Raw genomic sequence first — 21,973 nt, 5'->3', positions numbered from 1 at the left:
CGACCTTGGATGCCTGGGGGGCCACTGAGAAGGTAGGTGAACCCCCTGACTTACCACAGCACCAGAGAGATTGCAGCATCACACACAGACACCAAGGGGAGCTCATGGGTAGAAACAGGCACATTTCTTCAGCTGGGAACGTACACATACAAGCCTAGAGAAGATGCAACCCCAGAAAAGTTTTGAGAAACCTATAGAATCTCTCGCTGGGCTGTTTGGTGACGATTTTTCCCTGTGTCGAAACAATCTGTAAAGACTGGGAGAAGTGGCTATTTTTTTCAGATGCCCAAATCTCAACAGAAGATCAAAAGGCACACAAAGAAACAGGGAAACATGTTCAAATCAAAGGACTGAAAAATAAACTCCAGAGCCTGACCCTAAAGAAATGGAGACCTATGAATTGTCTGACAAAAAATTCAAGGTAACTATCACAAAGATACTCAATGAGCTAAAAGAGAAAACAGATAACTAAATGAAATCAGGTAAATAATAGATGAACAAAAGGAGAATATCAACAAAGAGAGAGAAACTATTAAAAAAGAACCAAACAGAAATTCTGTAGCTGAAGAATAATGTAACCGAATGGAAGAGTTCATTCAATTCACAGGAATGTTTAGAATAAGCCAAAATACAGCAACTCTCCTCTTTTTTAAAATTACATTTTAAATTTTATAGCATCCTAAGGCCTCTTGCCTCTCCTTCTGTCCCATTTTGACAATCAGGAAGAGCAGAGGAAATAAATGTGGTAGAAACATCATTCTGTGTACTTTTGCATCCGTGGGATTTGTGGAGAGGGAGGGTAGGTTGAAATTATGGGCTTAAAGAAGGATTTTGCAATTATCTTTCATTCCGTTATAATTAGTAAGCCTCTCTGTGGGCAACGCAGGGACTGTCTGACCACACTTTAGTCTCAGAATTCAGTGTTACAGCATTCTTGAGGACCAAGAATGGGTCCCGAGTTTCTGTAAATTTGGACTCTACGTACTGCCCAGTCCACACAGCCCAACCCTCAGCCGTGCTAAGGCTTCTCTGTGCGTCAGCAGGAAATCATGCAGGAGTTAAAAGCGTGAGCACGGGTGAGCCTGGAGAACATTATGCTGAGTGACATAAGCCAGACACAAAAGGACAGATGTCGTCTGATCCCACTTACATGAAGTACCCGGAGGAGTCAAATTCACAGGGAACAAGTAGAAGGGCGGTTGCCAGGAGCTGGGGGAGGGAATGAGGAGTGAATGTTTAATGGGTACCGAGTGTTGGTTTGCGAAGATGAAAAAGTTCTGAAGGTGGATGGTGGTGATGGTCTTACAACATTGTTTTTTTTACTCTTTCAGTGACTTTAAATTGATAGTCTATTCATTTGCAAAATTCACTTATCCTGTTCATTTGCTTAATAGCTAGGATTCAAAGTGTTAAAGATTTGATTTACCCAAGTGGAAAAAAATACTTAGTAAGCATTTTTAAGCACCATTTCCGAAGAATATGCCCCATGTTTCAAAATTATTGTTTGTGCCTTTAAATGACAATACTAACATCCTACTAACGACCACATTATTCACTAATGCCACTGAACTATACACTGAAAAGTGGTGAAGATGATAATTCTTATGTCATGTATATTTAACTGCAAAAAAAAGACTTTAAAAAAATACAAGCAACATGGGCTTCAGACTCTGGCAAATGTGGACCTAAGTCTGCCACTTTCAGCCACGGACCTCGGGCGGGTCCCTCTGCTGTTCTAACCTCTGTTTGCCTCTCTGTAAAATGGGAGTGACCACAGGCAACCACACAGGATCGTTGGGAGAGATGGAGGGTGAGACAGGTTCATTAAAGACGCCCACTCCCCAGGCACTGCCTCGGGTACAGGGCTTTGGGACCCCAGCTGGCCTAAGGAAAGCAGGACATTTTTATGTCAGGAAAAGAATTTGAAGCACACTCTGATTTGAACCCTTGCTGGGCGTGGAATTGGTCGAGGTCAGGGCCGCCTGGCACCTGGCACATCGAGGTTCATGCTAGGACGAGTGTATTAGTTTCCTACCACCACTATCACAAAGTACCACAAACTTAGGGACTTCAAACAACACAGATAGATCTTCTGACAGGTCTGGAGGTCAGAAGTCTAAAGTTAGAGCATCAGTAGGTCTGTGTTTCTTCTGGAAGCTACAGGGGAGAATCCAATGCCTTGTCTTTTTCAGCTTCTAGAGGCACCTGCATTCCTTGGCTCTGCCCCTTCCTTGTATCACTCCAGCCTCTTGCTCTGTCATCATGTCTCTCACTACTCTCTCTGACCCTCCTCCTTCCCTTTTCTTGGGGCCCTCGTAATTACTTTGGACCCAGCCAGGTAATCCAGGAAAATCTCCCTGTCTCAAGATCCATGATTTGACACCTGCAAAGTCCCTTTTAGCATGGAAGCTAATACATCCTCAGGTTCTGGGAAGCTGACGTGGACGTCTCTGTGGGCCATTGTTCAGCCGCCACCCCAGGCAGTCTGTTTTTTCAGGAGACCATCAAACAGCCCCTTACGTTGCCCCTGAGCCCAGCGCAAAGGGTGAAGAGCAGGACGGCTCTGGGAACGCTGTCCTAGACAGTCTTTTTTTTTTTTTTTTTTTTTTAATTTATTTATTTATTTATTTTTTAAACATCTTTATTGAAGTATAATTGCTTCACAATGGTGTGTTAGTTTCTGCTTTATAACAAAGTGAATCAGCTACAGATATAGACAGTCTTTTAAAAACGCTCAGCCTGGTCCTGGAACTTCTTGCATTGTTTGGATTTGACAGCCGGGCCGGGTAGACTCTACCTGCCACGTGGGAGTTTGTCTTCTCTGGGCGTTGTAAGCTCCTGCAAGATAGGGGCCCACCTTCCATTTTATTTTTATTACTTGAGGCAAAAAGAGTCTTTTATATAATGCTTACAAGCCTGGGCTTTGGAGTCTGTCCGCTGGCTCCACGACTGGTTGCACAAGCTTAGCAGGTGACCGTGATCCTCGGTTTTCCACATCTGTAAAATGCAGACAACATCATGTAGCGCTGCATGCGTCAGCCGGGGCTGCCTTAGCAAAGTACCACAGACCGGGGGGCTTAGACAACAGAAATGTATTTTCTTACACGTCTGGAAGCTAAAAGTCTGAGATGCAGGTGTTGGCAGGGTTGATTTATTCTGAGGTCTTTCCTGCTGTGTCTTCACATGGTCCTCCCTCTGGATTTCCTTTTTCTTTTCTTCTTCTTTTTTTGGCATGCAGGATCTTAGTTTCCCAACCAGGGATGGAACCCGTGCCCCCTGCGGATTCTTAACCCCTGGACCGCCGGGGAATTCCCCAGATTCCCTCTTCTTATAAGACACCAATCACATGGCATTAGAGCCCGCCCTAGGAACCTCATTTTAACTGAATTACCTCTTTAAAGGCCCTATCCCCAAATACAGTCCCATGCTGAGGTCCTGGGAATTAGGGCTACAAAATGTGAATTTGTGGGGCGAGACACGACTCAGCCCATGACAACCACCCGCCTTCAAGAGCTGCGTGGGAACGCAATGCACTAAAGCCTGTAGAGAAGAGTCATTAGGATGGTGCCTGGCACTTGTAAATATTCAATGAATGGCTACTGCTGCTGCTATTCTTTCTCAAGGAAGTTAGCCAGCACTCCCTCCCACCCCTTTCTATATCTGCTATAAAATAGTTCACATGTTTATAAGAGGAAAAAAAGCCTCCCGTGCCTTCCGTTTCCTTTGGACTTCCCTACTCAGCGTTTATTTTTATGCTCATGGCCGGGCCTAAGTACTGAGTTGCTGCCAGTCAAAAGGGATGTGTGTTGTTTGCTCCATGGTAATGGAATTTATATGCTGTAAAAGGAAGCTGCTTATCTCTTTAAAATGCTCATTATCAAGGCGTGCCTGAGTCACCTTCTTCAGTGCAGCAATGCTGGCTTTGATTTTCACAGACCACTTTTGGTTGGCTCATGCCCTTTCACTGCTGGGATCTAGAGTTTTGTCCTTCATAGAAGAATTGAGAAAATGAGTCTCGCATTGACAGATCCCTGTCGCCCAGCTGGCACCAGGAATTCTGCCGGGGAGACTCTTGGCCCTCTAAGGAGGAAATGAAGGGCTTTGCACTAGGTGGATGCAGATACTCACCTGTATCAAAAGACTTGTGCCAGAATAGTCAGAGCAGCTTTAATCATCATACGTCAAAACATCCCAAATATCCATCGACAAGTCAGTCGATAAACAAATGGAATAATGATCAACGATAAAAAGGAACAAATTATTGATACACACAGCATAGACGAAGCTCAGAAATATGCTGAGTGAAAAGAAGCAGATGCAAAAATGCACACAGTGTGTGATTTCACTTATACAAAGTTCTAGAACTGTGAAAACTAAACTATGGTGATCGAAACCAGATCAGCGATCGACTAGGTGGTGATTGGCTGGAAGGGGGATAGGAGACACTTCTGTGGGTGACAGAAATGTTCTGTGTCCTGACCGGGACGAGGGGGGGGCGGTTACATGGACATACATATTTGTTTATAACTCATTCAGCTGTACATTTTAAATGGATGCATTTTATTGCTTGTAAATGAAACTTCAATTTTGTTCTTTAAAAAGCAATCAGCAAATAAAACAACATCCAACCAAATAGAAGAAAAGTAATCTCATCAATTTCACAGCCCATGAAATTAGAAAAAGAGACATTTGACTACATTTTTCATATTTGTGCATATGTTTATCTCACAGGCACAGGCTATTTCTAATTCACTGATGGCTGTGGAATGTGCCCATTTTTGAGCAGAGGATCTGTCTCTTTATCTGGTTGGTTCTCAGGAGGGATGCTTACCTCCCCTGTCTACATGCTTGTGGAAGTAAAGGTGTGATGCACAGAGGGAGTGAATCCATCGTTTCCCAGACACCAAGAATAGTCTAGAAACTTTCATGAGTTTCTACAGGACAGAAATCAGATGTGATTGTTTTGATCCAGAGCAGGGAAAACTTCCGTCCAGAGCACCTGTAGGAAGGGATGAAGGTGGAGATGGGTGCACTTGAGGAATGTCCTGGGCCCTGGAGGAGATCTCAGAGCTTCCAGCACAGAATCAGAAGGTGTGGCGTGTAAGTCGGGTGGTGGGGAAGGAGTTATCAGGGTCATTCATCAAAGAACCCTGTTTGCGCCTCTGACATCTATTGCTCTGTAACTAGCCACCCAAATTAGTAGTGTGAAATAACAACCATTTAATTCTCAGTAAGTCTGTGCTCCGGGAACTTGGACAGATCCCAGGAGGGATAGCTTGTCTCCGTTCCACAGTGTCTAGGGGAACACTGGAAATACTAGGGATATGCAGTGTCACTGGAAATGCTGTACTGGCTGGAGGTGACCTGAATGGCTGGGATCATCTGGAAGATTCCTGGATGGGGGTGACTTGAGGCTGGGCTCAGCTGGAACCGTCACCTGGAGCACCTGCCTGTGGCCCACCCCCCTCCACGTGGCTGGGGCCTCCTCACACCATGGCAGCTCCAGGGCCTCAGATGACTTTCCCGGCAGCTCAGGGCTCTGAAAATAAAGCAGACACTCTACGGCCTCTTGTGACCTATCCACTTCCGTTGTACTCTGTTGGTCAGAAAGCCACAAGCCCACCTGGATTCACAAGGAGGGGTCGTAGAGCTCCAACTCCTGATGAGAGGCGTGTCCAAGAACTTGTGACCATGTTTGAAAACCACCCTAACCCTAAAACAAGTGAATCAGTTGGCCCTTTCCCATCTCCATCAGCTGACTACTGGCTTTCCCAAGGCAGAACCAGAAAGATGGTCTTTAAAGCAGGGGAAGATCTGTCTAGGGAGACTTGTGAGTTCTGCTACAGGAGTTTGTGACTGAGAACGCCAAGTCTGAGCTAACACTGCACCTGTACCATGTCCAGAATTACAGAAGACTCATCAAGTAAGTAGTCAGGTACACACACTCCGGTATTACACCCCCTCTTTGGGGCCCTACAACACTGACCACACACCCTAAAGGGAAGCTTGCCTACCTGCACACCCTATGTACCTTCACAGAGCTAGCAATCAGGTCTCCCATTTAGAGGACCTGGGGGAAGTAGGCCCACTCACCTGCAAAGAAGACTCAGGCTAGTTGTTATATGACTCGGCTGTTAGTTCATATGTATGATCAAGCCTCCAAAGACCATCAGGCATTTGAGGATCTTTCCCAAAGGAAGGATCAAACTGGACAAACAGAACAGCTGTCCACCAAGAAACTAAAGATAATTCAGGTGACAGAAATGAACTTTAACAAATGTAATTCGTATCCTCATGAGTTTCACAGGGATATTGAAGCCATAATACCAGAACAGGCTGGTATTTAAAAGGTGTGGGGTTAGGTAATCAATAAAAAGGTAAAAAGAAATTGTTTTTAAAAACTTTTTTTAAGATTTTGCACTTTTTTTTTCTTTTATATTATGGTTTATTACAAGACATTGAATATAATTCCCTGTGCTATACAGAAGGACCTTGTTGTTTAGCTATTTTATATATAGTAGTTTGTATCTACTAATCCCAAACTCCTAATTTATCCCTCCCCCCTTGTTTTTAAAAATTTCAATGTGATTCCCAAATGTTAAGAATATGAAAAGGACTAAAATAATAAAATTGACATACTGCTGACCAGAGCAGACTTGAGAGGAATCATTCAGAGTAGGAAGAAAAAGTGACGGGAATTATGATAGAAAAATTAAGAAACATGGAAGATCAATCTGGAGGCTCCAGTATGAAATCTAACTGGAGTTCCAGAAGAAGAGAGAGCAGAAATTGGAGGAGAGGAAGTCAACAAATATACAATAGTAGGAAATTTCCTCTCAACAGAAGGAAAACATACATCCACATATTGAACGAGCTGACACAGTGGCAGACACAAAGAGTGAAAGTAAACTTGTACTTAGCAACATCTGTATGAAATGTTGAAACATCCAGCCAAAGATCCTAAAATTTTCAGAAAGGAAATAGGTCATGTACAAAGGAATGGAATTGGACTAACTTCAGACTTCAATTGGCAACACTGAATGCCAGAAGACAACAGAACTATGCTTTGAGTGTTAGGAAAGATAATGAGTTTGGACTGAAAATTCTATAGTTAGCTAAACAAACAATCAAATGGGAGATAAAATAAAAATATTTTCTAGCAAAAGCTTCAGAATTTTACCTCTCACTTAACCTTTTTTAGGAAGCTGCTTAAGAATGTGCTCCAGCAAAATAAGGGTAAAATCTAAAAAGGAAGTTGGCAAAATTAACACAGAAGTCCAATGAAAAGAAATCCTAAAAAGCCAGCTGAGCAAGCAAGTCTAAAAAGGAAATGCTCCAAATTTTCAAAGAAAGAGGGTTCTAAGGTCTCCAAGAAGATGAATGGAATTAATTGCAAGTCATATAAAAAAAAATGTAAGTGTCTTCACATGCTAGTAATATGGGGAAGAAGGCACATGTTGAGTCTCCCAGCAAGGAAAGAAATATAGTTTCCAACTCCAAGACAAAAAAATCTATGCAAGAAATGTACTGTGAATATATAGTGCAAACTAAAATATGGAATAGTTGTTTTTTAAGAATGATGTTTAAGGTAATAGATTCTCCTTTATCTTTTTTTTTTTTTTTTTTTAAATAGAGTTATTTCTTTTTCCTTTTTAATTAATTAATTTATTTATTTTTGGCTGTGTTGGGTCTTCGTTTCTGTGTGAGGGCTTTCTCTAGTTGCGGCGAGCGGGGGCCACTCTTCATCGCGGTGCGCGGGCCTCTCACTGTCGCGGCCTCTCCCATTGCGGAGCACGGGCTCCAGACGCGCAGGCTCAGTAATTGTGGCTCACGGGCCCAGTTGCTCCGCGGCATGTAGGATCCTCCCAGCCCAGGGCTCGAACCCGTGTCCCCTGCATTGGCAGGCAGACTCTCAACCACTGCGCCACCAGGGAAGCCCCTAGATTCTCCTTTATCTTGACTAAAGAACATTATCTTTGGAATGGCAAGTGGGTCGTGGCATTGACCCACAAGAAAAGATTACGTTCTGAGCACACTATTTGAGTGGGAATATTCACTTACTAGTAGTAATAATGTGACTGCTATTTATTGTTTTTCTACATTTAGACTCAACCTTTAGATAAAACATAGACAACTAAAAGATGGTGATAGACTAGAATGTAAATGTTTTTAACGTTGACAATGTCAAAATCGAGTTATACCTGAGAGAAGTTTAGAACGTAGAAGGTGGGATGAGGAGGTGGCTGAAGGGGGGAATGTGAACGCTCTTGCTCTACCTAATATGGAATGAAGAAGTACTTCCAAAAGCTAATGGAATGTGAAATAGAGGAAAAATCCTTCAGAGATATATTAGCGCAAATAATAATAATATGCCTTTCAAATATTAAGAGAATAAGGGGATGTAAGGAAAGATATAAATGAGTTAATCTTTATTTTTCATAGTGAGATTCAATAGGTGATATCTAAAATGGATAAATCTAGAAAGAGCTATTATGATCCTTTTATTTGGCATTAGGAAATAAGAACAAAACAACTAAAAATGAAAATAATTAAAAGTGTACACTGCTGGCAAGAAGGAGGGGTGAGGAAGCTGTTTTTCCTTGTAGACCCTTAAGTACTTATCGAATTTTTTTGTGCAATTTAATTTTCTTAATATGGAGATAAAGTCATTAAGATAACCCCAAGAAGAACTAACTCAAGTATACAGGAGAGGAGGAGGAGGAACAAGGGAGAAGAGAAACACCAAGAGTAGCTGTCTCTTATTACGTAGGCTTTATCAGAGTTCTAAACCTGTCACATAGATCAATGCATTTGATCCTCATAAGAACCGTGGAGGGGGATGCTGTTACTAGCCCCATTTTGAAGATGGTAAAGCTGAGGCACAGACATAATAGCTTGCCCACAGTCGTATGCCTGGTAGTGTGGGAGCTGGGATTTGAGCTCAGAGACTCTGGCCAGGGGTCCTGGTCTTCACCATCTGCCCTACTGCTTTTCTCATGTTTCATAGTGAGAGGTCAGTAGAAACCAATATATAGAGGTAGAAGCAAATTAGTTGGTATTAGTTTTGTGACACCTAAAATAACCCAAAGCAGAAATGTTTAGAATGGTTACCTCTGGGGAGTGAGACGGGGGTGAAGGGCAAGGGCAGGCAGAAGCTTTTTATTTCCACGCATAGTCAGTTGTACTGCCTGATTTTTTTAAACCATAATCATCACTTTTATATTTGAAAGTTTATCTTACACAAGACCTACAAATTTCAGTGGATTATTAATTGCAAATCAGATAGAAATAGGAAGAAGTTTATGAAAACAGTGTATGACCCTTCTGTCTCCCAAGATTGGAAGTAATTTGTGTAAACGTGCATGACTTAGGCAACCAAATGCACCCTTAGGAAATTTGATTTAAACATTTTGGGACTTCCCTGGCGGTCCAGTGGTTAAGACTTTGCCTTCCACTGCAGGGGGTGTGGGTTTGATCCCTGCTCAGGAAGCTAAGATCCCACATGCCTCGGGACCAAAAAACCAAAATGAAACGTGAAACGGAAGCAATATTGTAACAACTTCAATAAATACTTTAAAAATGGTCCACATCAAAAAAAATTTGTTTAAATAAACATTTTATTAAGTATTTGTTTCACTTGAAGGGAACTATATTAAAACTTTCTTGCTAATACTTCTATCCAACTTTAAGGCTCCAGACAATGATTAGACTTTATCAGTCTTGTGACTTAGTAAACGTGAAGCTATATGACCTTTGAGACCAGCTCATAAAAGGCTATGCAACTTCTGCCTGTTCTCTTGGGACACTTACATTTGGAGCCCAGAGCCCTCATTTAAGTGGCCTAACTGCCCCGAGGCTGCCACACTGTGAGGAAGCCCCAGCCACAGGGAGAGACCACTGGCAGGTTAGGCCAGTAACCCTAGCTGGGAACCCAGTTGACAGCCAACATCAGCCACGAGCCCCGCCAGTGACAAAACTTCCGATGATTCCAGCCCGCCGCCTTTGAGTCTTTCCAGCTAAAAGTGACACCCAGCAATTCCACACTTCTTGTTTTATCCTGATGTGACTCTCAAAGTAAATTTTTATTCTAAATCTGGCAGAGATATTAAAACAGATCTACTTTATAAGCAGACTGATGGATGGCAACACTGCTAGGGTGTGGGCTCTGAAATATTCATAAGGAATAGGTAAAATCTATTGTTATTTCTCAAAATCTCATACACATAGGTGGGGTTTCCTTCTGCGTTGTGTGGGACAGGGGATGCCTGGTAGTTTCTCATTTCTGATTATCTGGACATCCTGCAGCCTAACAGGTGGTAGCAGGATGGGGCAGTGGTCTCAGCCCCTGCTGGATGTTAGGAATCACCTGGGAAGCTTTGAAAAATCCCAGTGGCCCAGCCAGAGCCTGGCGCAGCTAACTCAGCATCTCGGGGGGGTGGGACCCGGGCATGAGTGTTTCCTAAAGCTTCCAGGTGATTCCACTGTGCAGCCACAGTTGAGAGTCTGATTCAGAAGGCCTGGGGTGGGCCCAGGACCCTATTATCAAACAGACCCAGGTCATTCTTATGATCAGCTAAGTTGAATAATCCCTGGCAAAGGGGTAACTGTGTGGGCTCCACAGGTATTCAGATCTGGTTCAAGGTGTGGCTCAGTCACTTTCAAACTCTGACCCTTGGGCAGGTTATGTAACCTTGCTTAGCCTTGGTTGACTCATCTGTAAAATGTCAAGAGTAAAAGATTGGAAGGAAAAAGGCAGGTAACGTGCTTGGTGCAGCGTTTGGCGCATAAGAACCAACTTTTAAATGTTGGCTGTTAAGGAAGGGGCTCCATCGCGGGCCATGACCTCCTGGGAAACAGCCCAATACCGGGTCCCTGAAGGCCCCAAATCGTCCAGAGAGGCTTTTTCTTTCCTGGGAACGAGACAGGGCGCTCCAGGTAAAGCCACTCTTTGTTCCTAATGCCTCCATGGACTACCTTCCTCTCACCCCGGAATCTTAGGGTCTTCTCAGACATTTTTGCGTGGATCCTTGCACACTGCTGAGGGGCTGGTGTGGGTAACAGTGGTCATTCCAGGTGGAGACGTGAAGTGAGGATGTGAGCACAGGCCGTGCGCTGGGAAGAGTCGGGGGACGGAGAGGAGGCACAGATGGAAGGGTGAGGTCCCATGCCCACCCCAGCCCACCCCACATCTCCGCTTCCTCCAAACAGGACAAGCACCATATCCTTACTGGTTTACTTTCCACACCACATTTGATTACACTTCTGATCCTGGGAACAGCTAAGGCACTCACTGCTCTCCATTTACACGGTCATTTGCAAAGTGAAATTAACATAAATACTTAGATAACCTCTCCCTGTGATTTTGGCTAAAAACTAGTCCGCTCTTTGGGGAAGGGGCTTTTGTCAGCTGGCAGGTTTTACTGGCTGCCTGAGCCTCTGCTTCACTGCTTAAGGCAGATCAAGTCTAGATGTGTTTTGATGTTACCGTATTTTAATCCTCAAGATCTTTAATGCAGGCAGGGGGAAGTTATCTTCCAAGCACCCATTAAAGAAACCTTCTTGTGTTCAGTTTGCCGTGGCTGCGGAATTGATTCATGGGCCTCCTGTTCTCCCTACCCTGAGTCACAGAAAGTACCTAAAATAAATTGCCTGACGGATCGACTGGGGCCGGATGAGCCACACAGACGCAGCAACCAGTATTTCTTGGTGTGAAAATTTCACTGCGCACCCCCGAGATCAGAGTGTGACCCTGCGTCCACACCTGCGAGGGGACAAGTGCTTCCTTTCCAACCTGGCGCTCCCACGTTTCGTTTGGACACAGAATAGGTCAGATGAGCTCCTGATATGACGCAAGCTCCAACCCTTGTCAAACAGTAGGTAGAAAGCTTCGTTTTAAAGTACACGATCCACATTTCCTCTCCTCTGTAACTTGATCAAGCCAGAGAAATGTGGATCCTTCCAGGTATGAAACGGACCCTTCCAGATCCATATCCAAGCCTGTGGACTGGAAAGTAGCTGTCTCTCCTGTCTTTCCATCCCCTTTGCCTCCAGCATTTTAATTTCCAGAGAGAGTAGAAGGAAATGGAGCATCTTCCCCTTATGCTTACATTACCGGTTTTCTGACAGCATGGAAAACATCATGTGGTAATGTAAACACCAAATGCTAATGTAATAATGTACTTTTAGCCAGGTTCTTCCTTCCAGAAGCTTCAACTCAAATACACGGTCTTAGCTGTCTGATTTCTGAACTCACATGATATGTACTAACTTCCTTTTCTATCAGCACCTCAAAGGCAGAGAAGCCCCACCCCATTTTGGAGACCCTAGTCCCACAAGACTGTGTTACAGATCGGGACAGTGAAATGATCCCTCAAGCTTGACATTGTCCTTTTAGGCTTCATAATTGATAAAATGAGGAAATATTTGCCTCCTATGTGTATCTGACTACTAACCCAAATGGTATAAATTTAAAAATAAATTCAGCACCACTGATTTGGACTTGTTTATATCGTCTTTCAATCGGTCGAGTACGAGAGCTTGGGAGGGAGCAGGAATGTTCTGGCCTGGTTTGTACCAAGGGGTGGTTTCCCCCAGCATCTTAAGCGGGGTTGGTGCTAGAAATTGATGAAGTAGGAAACCCCATACAAGCGGTGTTTCTAGTTTGCACCTGCAACTCAGACACACCCAGTGGCTCTCTGGCACAAAGACCCTAAGTGGCGACCCATGCCCACTGCATCCTGTCCAGACCCCCCACCCCAGGGTGAGGGCCGCGGGCCCCAGTCTCTTGCTGTTTATACTTCAAGATCACAGGTGTGACTCAGACTCCAAAATTCTCCATCCCCTAAGCCAGCGCTTCTCACACCGTAACGCACACGTGGGTCCCCCGGCGGTCTTGTTAAGAGGCAGATTTGGGTGCAGCGGGTCTAGAGTGGGGCCTGAGAGCTGCAGTCCTAACAGGCTGTCTTGACCACACTTGGGTAACTAGCGGAGACGGCACTAAGCCGTGGAGGGAGCATCTTCTCAGTCCTCAGCGGAACGACTTCCACTCGGCACTCACTGGGCTGAGATAAGAGATTGCATGTTGTAGGAGCCACGTTAATTCTTCCAGGAAAACTGTAAATGTAGCCAAGTTCCTCTCTGTGATAACAGATGAAACAGAAAGCACACATAATGGAAATCCACAGACAGCCCCAAACGGTGTTTTTGCTGTTAGCTTCAACCCCCTCCCCCTAAGTTCTCATCGGCGCAGCCAGGATGGACAGAGGGCCACATTACCTCCCGTCCCCCTTCTAGTGGAGGGACAACTAATTAAATGTCGAAAAGCCAGGGACTGAGAAAGAGCAGAACCTCAGGGCTTCTGTCGCCAAAAACTAGATTCAGGGGCCTGTGAACTTGGATGAGAAAAAATACATCTTTCTTTTTGCTAACCGCTTCTATTTAACATTTCACTTCGTTATTCATGAGGAACAGACCATGGTAACATGAGCTGGGATTGTGTCTCCAATAGACACATAAGCTGTTTTCATGCTATGTTACAGTTACTGCAGGTACTCCAGACCCTTCCCACTGATCACTACACTTAAACAACTGATTTCTTACAATAAGGAAGTTTACTGGCTCTTGTTAATAGAGAGACATGTATTATGATATCTTCAGTTCTCAATGTTTTGAGAACTGGATTTCAGTGAATCGGTTTCTTTATAGTTCTTTGTTATTTATTTTTTGCCCTTTAATACACAGTTCTGAAAAGGGGTCCAGTGAGTGCAAAGGAACACGTAGCACAGAATGTTTAGAACCCTGAGCACAGCGTTGGTTGTAAAGAAATGGCCGCTGGTGTGTTCAGCATTGTCAAGGCTAATTAAAATAATTCTTCTAGATTAGGGATCACAAATGCCTGTCCTGGCAGGGCCCAGGTATACAGAATAAATGAGTGAAGGGGTCAGGTCTGAGGACATTAGTAGCAGAAAGGAAGGAGTACATGGCGGCTGACTCCTGCCTTTGCAGCTGAGGGACATAGAGGGAAGGGGAGGGGACAGTGAGGGCTGAAGGATGCACATCCACCTAAAAAGGTCTCCGCTGACAGCTCCACGGTGGCACGAGAATAACCCCCCATTGCCAGGTCTTCAGGCTTTTTTCAAGAGAAGACAAAAGTCTTGGTGTGGTAGAAATCTCCCCCAAAATTGTAATGTACATGTGGGCAGTTATTGCAATTAACAAGAAACAAAGGCCGAGGGGGGGTGGGGGGACTCTGAGCAAGCCAAATTGCCAGAATAAAACAGCAGTCAATAGCCAGCATAAGTAGACAATGTAGAAAAGGTTCAGCTTTCCCTTCATCTTAAGAATATTTATTCCAAAATCACTAAACTTCCAATTTTGTGCTTATCCAAAGAAAGTCAAAATAGTTATCTTAACCAATGGCCAAAATCTAACACATAGGGTTACCAGATTTCACATAATACAGGGCATCCAGTTAAATTTCAATTTTCAGATAAGCAACAAATATATTTTCAGTATATTCTTCCAGGTGATATTTGAGATCATACTTTTAAGTTAGTTATCGTTTACTTGAAATTCAGATTCAACTGGGTGTCCTGTATTTTTTCTGGCAACTTTACTAATAAGCCAACTCCAAGTGTGATGGAGTAGTTACTGTTAAAATAAATACGTAAAATTCACGTTAACAACTAACCTTGTAATTGCATTTTTGTTTTGTTTGAATAAGATTTTTATTGAAGTACCACGTAGATTCAGAAAAGTGCACAGAAGTACACAGAAGTACATCATAAGTAAAGCTCAATGACTTTTCACAACTGAGCACACCCCAGTCACCAGGACCTGATCAAGAAAGAGAACAGTCCTGGCCTCCAGGAGCCCCTCGTGCCCTTTCAGACTCTACCCACGGCCACAGGGGAACACTATTCCAGACTTAAAACAGCATAGTTAATATGCTCTGCTTTAGAACCTTATGTAAATGGGATTGGGTTTCTTTTTTTCACTGAAGTGTAGTTGATTTACAATGTTGTGTTAGTTTCAGGTGTACAGCAAAGTGATTCAGTTGTACATATGTATATATTTATTCTTTTTCAGATTCTTTTCCTTTGTAGGTTATTACAAAATATTGAGTATAGTTCCCTGTGCTATACAGTAGGTTGGTTGGCTATCTATTTTATATATAGTAGTGTGTGTATGTTAATCCCAAACTCCTAATTTATCCCTCCCCCGCCTTCCCCTTTGGTAACCATAAGTTTGTTTTCTATGTCTGTGGGTCTGTTTCTGTTTTATAAGTAAGTTCATTTGTATCATCTTTTTAGATTCCACATATGAGCAATATCATATGATGTTTGTCTTTCTCTGTCTAACTTACTTCACTTTGTATGATAATCTCTAGGTCCATCCATGTTGCTGCAAATGGCATTATTTCATTCTTTTTTTATGGCTGAGTAATACCACTCCTGGGCATATATCTGGAGAAAACTATAATTTGAAAAGATACATGCACCCCAGTGTTCACTGCAGCACTATTTACAATAGCCAAGACATGGAAGCAACCTAAGTGTCCACTGGCAGATGAATGGATAAAGATGTGGTATATATACGAGTTGTATTTTTAGGCTTACAAAACTCTGTGTGTGTGTGTGTGTATGTATGTGTGTGTGTGTGTAGGAATGCTTACTCTGATTATTGGATTATTATGTAAATCCACGTTTAGGGTTAAAGCAGACACTGCTGGTGCCCCACCCATGACCCTCGCCCTTACCGTTTCAGTTCCCACTGGCCTGACTTCCCTCTGCCAGAACCTGCGTTTCTCTGTCTGAGGGCCCTCCTTGGCCAGGGAATCAACACTCCAGGTGCAGCCCTGAAGCAATGACTGGTGGGAGTAGGCGGGTAAATACCCCAACTCCCTCTCCCCTTGGATGAGACAGGAGAGAGGCATGTTCTCCAGGGTCCCCCAGAGCGCCCCACCAAGATCGTGCCCCAGTCTCCTGCTGCCGTGACTTGCTTATTACCTTCTTTTCATTACCTGCCTCACTTCCCCCAACAGCGTTTCCTAGAATCACCTCCCAAATAAACCGTATGCACTCGAATCCTTGCCTCAGGCTCTGCTTCTGGGTAAATCCAAGCTAGCACGTCCACTTACATGAAATTACCCTAAATGCCCTACTTTTATTCAGCAAACTTGTACCTAGTGCTGGTCCCTAGGGTTGGCACAGCAATACCTGGCAGTGAGTGCAGACCCCACACCTGGTCCTAGGTGACTAGGCAAAGGTCTCCAGGAGCACAGCCGGTGCAGTCCTCCCCTAAGATGGAACCGACCCACCTTAATTCTGATGTGTGCGAGAACAGTCCGAGCTACCAAGTTTTGAAGGCCTAGCAGGCAACACTTACATCCAATGTGAAAACTCCTGCACCTAATGTTTTGAATGATTGAGAAGGCACTTTTGCATCCCAGGCACTTCAGGTCATTAGAGCATCTGTGGTTATTGTTCAGCTTGATCAATGAAGAGCATTCGGGAGACTACTATATGCCTGCACGGTCCTGATGTGGCCTTGTTTTTATTTAAATGTATCTCCAGTAGCAGCTTGTTTACTTGTCATTTGTCTTCCTTAAGTAAAACTAGAGCTCAGAATAGGTTTTCTTAGAAAAAATAAAATTTAAAATATGAATTCATTTTCTGTTCCTGTTTGCAAAGATTAATAAGAGGACATTCACTGTATTTTGCAAATGCTTATTATTGTCTTTTTACACAACCTATTTTTTTAAAATTTATTTTATTTATTTTTTTATACAGCAGTTTCTTATTAGTTATCAGTTTTATACATATTAGTGTATATATGTCAATCCCAATTATCACGACCTATTACTGTCCATTCTCAGCAGTAAATTTCCAGAAAGCAGGAGCCATTTGTATTTCGGTGACTTTTCCCAGGATCGAAGCGTTTTGAAAGTGTACTTGAATAAGGAACAGACGGTAGTGCCAAGACCTCTCCCTCACCTGCTCTGACCCCTAGCACCACTGGTCACCCTCATACCATGTGGGGGACACCCCAGAGTCCCCATCCCTGTTCCACATCGCATGGCTGTCTTTCCTGAGATAAGAATTGGCTGTAGGAACTGTGTCAGCTCAAAAGCTTGGAACAAAACTCATGTTATGATTTTCAAATCCCTTTCCCATGAAATTTGTGTGAAATAACATTTCTCTGAAATGATAGCAGTTTTATGTTTTATGTCATGTAACTATTATGGTGTTCTGACTGCTTCAATGGCTTTTAAAAAAGGCAAAGTGCTCACAAGTTGAGGGTATTTGTTCCTTTTAAAATGTGTCCACAATGTCAAATTCCATTCTCCATCAAGGAAAATCATAAATATTAAATCATATTATATATGCTATCTATCCATATGTATGTGTGTATATTACCATATATATCAATAGCTGTATATAGATTTGCAATACAAATCCATATACAGAAAATATATAGTTTTATCATGAATAATTAATTTTAACCTCCTGGAAGGGGTCAGAATTCCAGATTATCACTCAACATTTGAATAAAGGAGAAGGTATTTTCCTCTGTTTTGGAAGTGTGGATTGTTTTTTTTTTTTTTTTCTTTTTGCCTCATGCCACTCTGAAGCTAAATGAAATTATAAGAAGGAAACTGAAGCTGCATATTCAATAGAAAAAGAGTGAAATGCACTCCAGAAATAGAAAAGAAATATCAAGATGAAATTCCAGCCGGGAGGGATTCCTAGAGCTATAGGGGAAAACAGAGCCTCTGGCTTTAATTTATGGAGGAGTCTGCCGGCGGATGGCCTCTTACAATCTGCGCCATCTGTATTATTGATTAATGAGGTCAAGGGCAGCATTACTCACCGTTGGTTCTCTCCCAGGACCCCTGTTCACTTTGCAAAGTGCTCAGGAAGCACTGTCTTCTCATCACCATCTCCCCGGCTCTGGGTTGGGTGACGCCTGCCAACAGATGCCAAAGAGCCTCCCTCCCATGTTGATGCAGGGGTGCTGACAGATCCCTCCCTGCCAGCCAGTGAGTCAGATTACTGCTGGCCTCTTGCTCGAGATAAAAGCCCCTTCACCAAGAAGCAAAGAGAGTGGCTTAGACCCAAGCATCAGTGTATCCACATCTGTGGAAAAGTAAAATATTCCATCAGCAAACAATGAACTGTATTGGTGTTTTTTTTAAAAAAAAAAAAAAAAAGACTAGCTAAATGGAGTAGTTTCCCAGTTTTCTAACTGACTCTCTCCCTCCTGGAATATGTCCATACCCAATCTGTATCCCTGTCTATAGTCACTGTGGTCACTCCTTCTGCCTTGATTACTTGCCCTGAGTCTCTTTAGAGCAGTATATTTTTATACTGAGCTGTGGTCGCTGCTTTTTGGTCTCTCACCTCCAACTCTTCCCTCCTTTGGCTGCCATCTCTAACGCACCTGCCTAGTGGCTTAATGTCATGGAGAAAAAACTATCTCCATGGGAGGTGTCACAAATGGGTATCTGCTTTTACCCCGCCTCTGTTTACGCACTGTAGCATAGAGTGTCGGGTCAGGGCCGTGAGACCCAGGCTTCTGGGTTCAGATCCAAGCCCCCACCCCACTGGTAGTTGTACGACCACGGTCAAGGCTTCACCTTGGTCAGGTCCAGATTGCTGGCCAATGAGGGTGACACTGCCCACCTTTTTGGGTTGCTGCAGGATTGAATGAAATAACCCTTCCAGTCCTCTTGTTTGCAGGAAGTGTCAGGTAAATCTTCACTACTGTGGTGAGTAGTGGTCACAGAAAAGGAAGGTAGAGGTGGACATGAGGTCATGGTCACAGCTTTCACTATAGATACTGCAGAATCAACGATGCTTTAATTCCTTCTAGAGTGTGGAGAAAAATTATTCCCTAATTTGCCTCCTTATTTGTCCTCCACTTCATTGCTTCTGTAGAAAAAATTGGTTTTGCATAAATAGACTCACAGACATAGAAAACAAACTTATGGTTACCAAAGGGGAAAGTGAGGGGAGGGATGAGTTAGGAATTTGGGATTAACAGATACACACTACTATATATAAAATAAACAACAAGGACCTGCTTATAACACAGGGAACTATATTCAATCCCTTGCAATAACCTGTAATGAAAAAGAATCTGAAAAAGAATATATACGTGTGTGTGTGTGTATATATATATATATATATATATATATATATATATAACTGAATCACTTTGCTGTACACCTGAAACACTGTAAAGCAACTATACTTCAATTTAAAATTTTTTTAATAAATAAATAAATTTTTAAAAAATTGGTTTTGGTAAATGTAGGCTCTGAATCTGGAGCTGAAATTTGGAGATAGTCTATACATTGAAAACTATTCTATTTATAAAGAGATAAGATAGATCACTATCCATGCAGATTTGACATCTAGGCTCAGCGTGAGGTGCATTTCTTGCAGGAGTAAATCTAAGTGGATAACTTGTATTATACTTTCTTATTTTAGTTTTTATTTTCATTAAAGTTATACGCACAGAGCTTAAAGAGGCAACCACTTCCAGAAGGCTTATTATGAAAGACAGCCACCTTCCCGTCCCACCCTTCAGAAGCAGCTACTTTCCACTAGTTTGGTTGTTCCTGACACTTGCTCAGTGTCTCCAAATAACATGCTTCTATGGCAGTTACTTGACTTTTCAGTTTCCAGAATGCTCCATGGCTTCACAGTAGTGTGGAAGAGGAAGGTTAAGGTCTCTTTCAGCCCTGCCCACCCCGACTGCCCAGCCCTCTGTCCTCCCCAAACAATTACACCATAAATTTGCTTAGACAGTAGTTTATGCTGTGCTTATTATGACTATGTGACCACTGTTTATAGCTGAGCCAGTAATGGGTAATGATTCATCTTCCTTTCCTGCACAACTCTGTGTTTTCCCCATGGTTTAGAACTGTCTTTTTTGTTGTTGTTCGTTTGCTGAGGCATCTATGCTCTGTTCCCAAAGATCTCCAGTCTCCTTTCCATGGGTTCAAAATCATAAGATTTTCCATCAGTTTTGTCCTTCTGGCATCATTTCGTCTGTCTTCTGACCTGCTGCAAAAGTTTCATCTTGGAATCTCCTTTTACCATCATTTTGGAATCTTCCTTCACCACCATTCTGGAAACCTTCTTCACTTATTACGATAGATTTTTATTGTTTGGTTGAATGGTTTATTGTAACATAATTCTCTGTAACAATTGTTTTACTCCCTGATTTTAGTGAAGCACATCCTCCAGTAGCTTTCTGGGAAAAGATACGTAGGAATTACGTTTTTTCCGAGATAATTAAACTTTTATTTTTAGTCTTCTGTCACTCTTAACAATTTGGTTGAGCGTAGAATTCCAGGTTGAAATCATTTTCCTTTCTAATCTTGAAGGCGTTCCTCCGTTGTCGTCTAGCTTCCAGTGCTTTGGTTGAGAAATAAAATGTCATTCTAGTTTTGATCCTTTGTATATATTCCCGTTTTTCTCTCTTTGGTAGTGTCTAGGACCATTTTTTGGTCCTGGTATTTTGAAAATTCACAGTGACGTGCATTGGTGTGCATCGTTTTGTCCTTTGTGCTGGAAAATGCACATCCTTAACTTCTGGGAATTTTTAATTATTTATTTGATTATTTCCTCTCCTTTTTCTGGAACTTCTCTTCTTTAAATGCCAGGTCTCCTGTTTCTGATAAGGTGAGGGCTGTGCAGTCACTGGTCTGCTTGAAGAGAGGGAGGAGGTTTGGGATTGAATTCTTAAACAGTCTCACGGTCATCCCGTTTTCAGGCCACCTTTACCGTCACTTCTAGAGCTTGGCCCACTGCCAGCTGAATGACCAATTGTTCTTCTGCTTTCAGCCTCCAACATTTTGTGGCTCTGATCAGCTCTTCTAGTCTCCTTTCCTCCCAGGTTTATGTCTTGTTAAAAAAAAAAAACAACAAAAAAAAACAGTCCTTTTGCTGTTATCCTGTTATAGTGCAACAAGAAGGAGCAAAGGTACTGTGGTATGTGTTCAATCTGCCATCTTTAATTAAAAGCCCAAGTGATTTTTTAAGAAAATTCAGAATTGATATTTGCCACATGTTTTAAGTCCATTAGCCTAACTCTAATAAATTTTAAAATATTCGCCACGTTTTACGACCTGATGGAAAATGAACAGTCTAGTCCAATTCGTTCTGTTCCGTAGACGGTCAGTGATGGTCACAGGTTCTAAGAGTATACGGTCCAAGGAGAGATGATAAAAGGGTAAAGTTTGTTCTAAAGTGATTCTCGTGGCACAAGTTCTTTTCTTGACAGCCCTGTCATCTGTAACTTAGATCTGCAAATACCCATCCAAATAAGGCAAAATTAGCAACAGAAAATACCTCAGTGTCCCTACAGCAGTGGAAGAATGCGTTAATGAAAAGAAGCTGGCCTCATTATTCATTTATGGTTCTATTTAAGTCATATCTTTCATGTTATTTGAATCCAGAAATGCCTCTCTGGTTTGACTTTGCCTGATCTTTTCTTCATAGCCGCACACAGCAGTAGGGGAGGGAAGAGGCGCCAAAGGCAGCCTTGTCCCTGGAATCCCTTTTCCTGTTGTCTTTGGTGCACTGTGTGCCTGTCATCGTCCCAGCTGAGAGGTGGCATTTGCTGTGTCCTTTTCCACTTATGAGGCCAAGGGCAAAGGCAGCTAGAAGTGTCCTGTGGCCCTGGAGTGGCTGACACTTTTCTAGGGAGGTGGGAGGGCCTGTGAGTGACAGCCCAGGAAGCAACTCCGACAGGGCACTGGGACTCTCCCAGGCTCCTTTGGGAGAGTCTGCAAAAATGGACCTACTCTGCAGAGCAGAGGAAAAATACCAGCTTTCACTCCAAAAGAGACTTTGAAGGGCTTGCAGAGGAGAAATGACTCTTCCTCCAGAACAGGGATCTTAACCTGGGCCCCTCCCCCTCTCTCCTCCCCCCACCCCTCCCCGCAGCCCCTCCTCCCACA

The 21,973-nt window shown here is 43.0% G+C and overlaps 1 protein-coding gene across 2 annotated transcripts in view; it reads left to right on the top strand.

The window, feature by feature from the left end:
* The window catches only part of SLC24A3 (solute carrier family 24 member 3), a 472,654-nt gene that overhangs the window by 389,581 nt on the left and 61,100 nt on the right, over window positions 1-21,973 (top strand). The window lies entirely within an intron of this gene.

Source organism: Balaenoptera musculus, chromosome 15 (assembly GCF_009873245.2).
Source record: "Balaenoptera musculus isolate JJ_BM4_2016_0621 chromosome 15, mBalMus1.pri.v3, whole genome shotgun sequence".
NCBI classification, from domain to species: domain Eukaryota; kingdom Metazoa; phylum Chordata; class Mammalia; order Artiodactyla; family Balaenopteridae; genus Balaenoptera; species Balaenoptera musculus.
The sequence above is the reverse complement of the archived record's forward strand: the minus strand, read 5'-3'. Positions and strand labels throughout refer to the sequence as shown.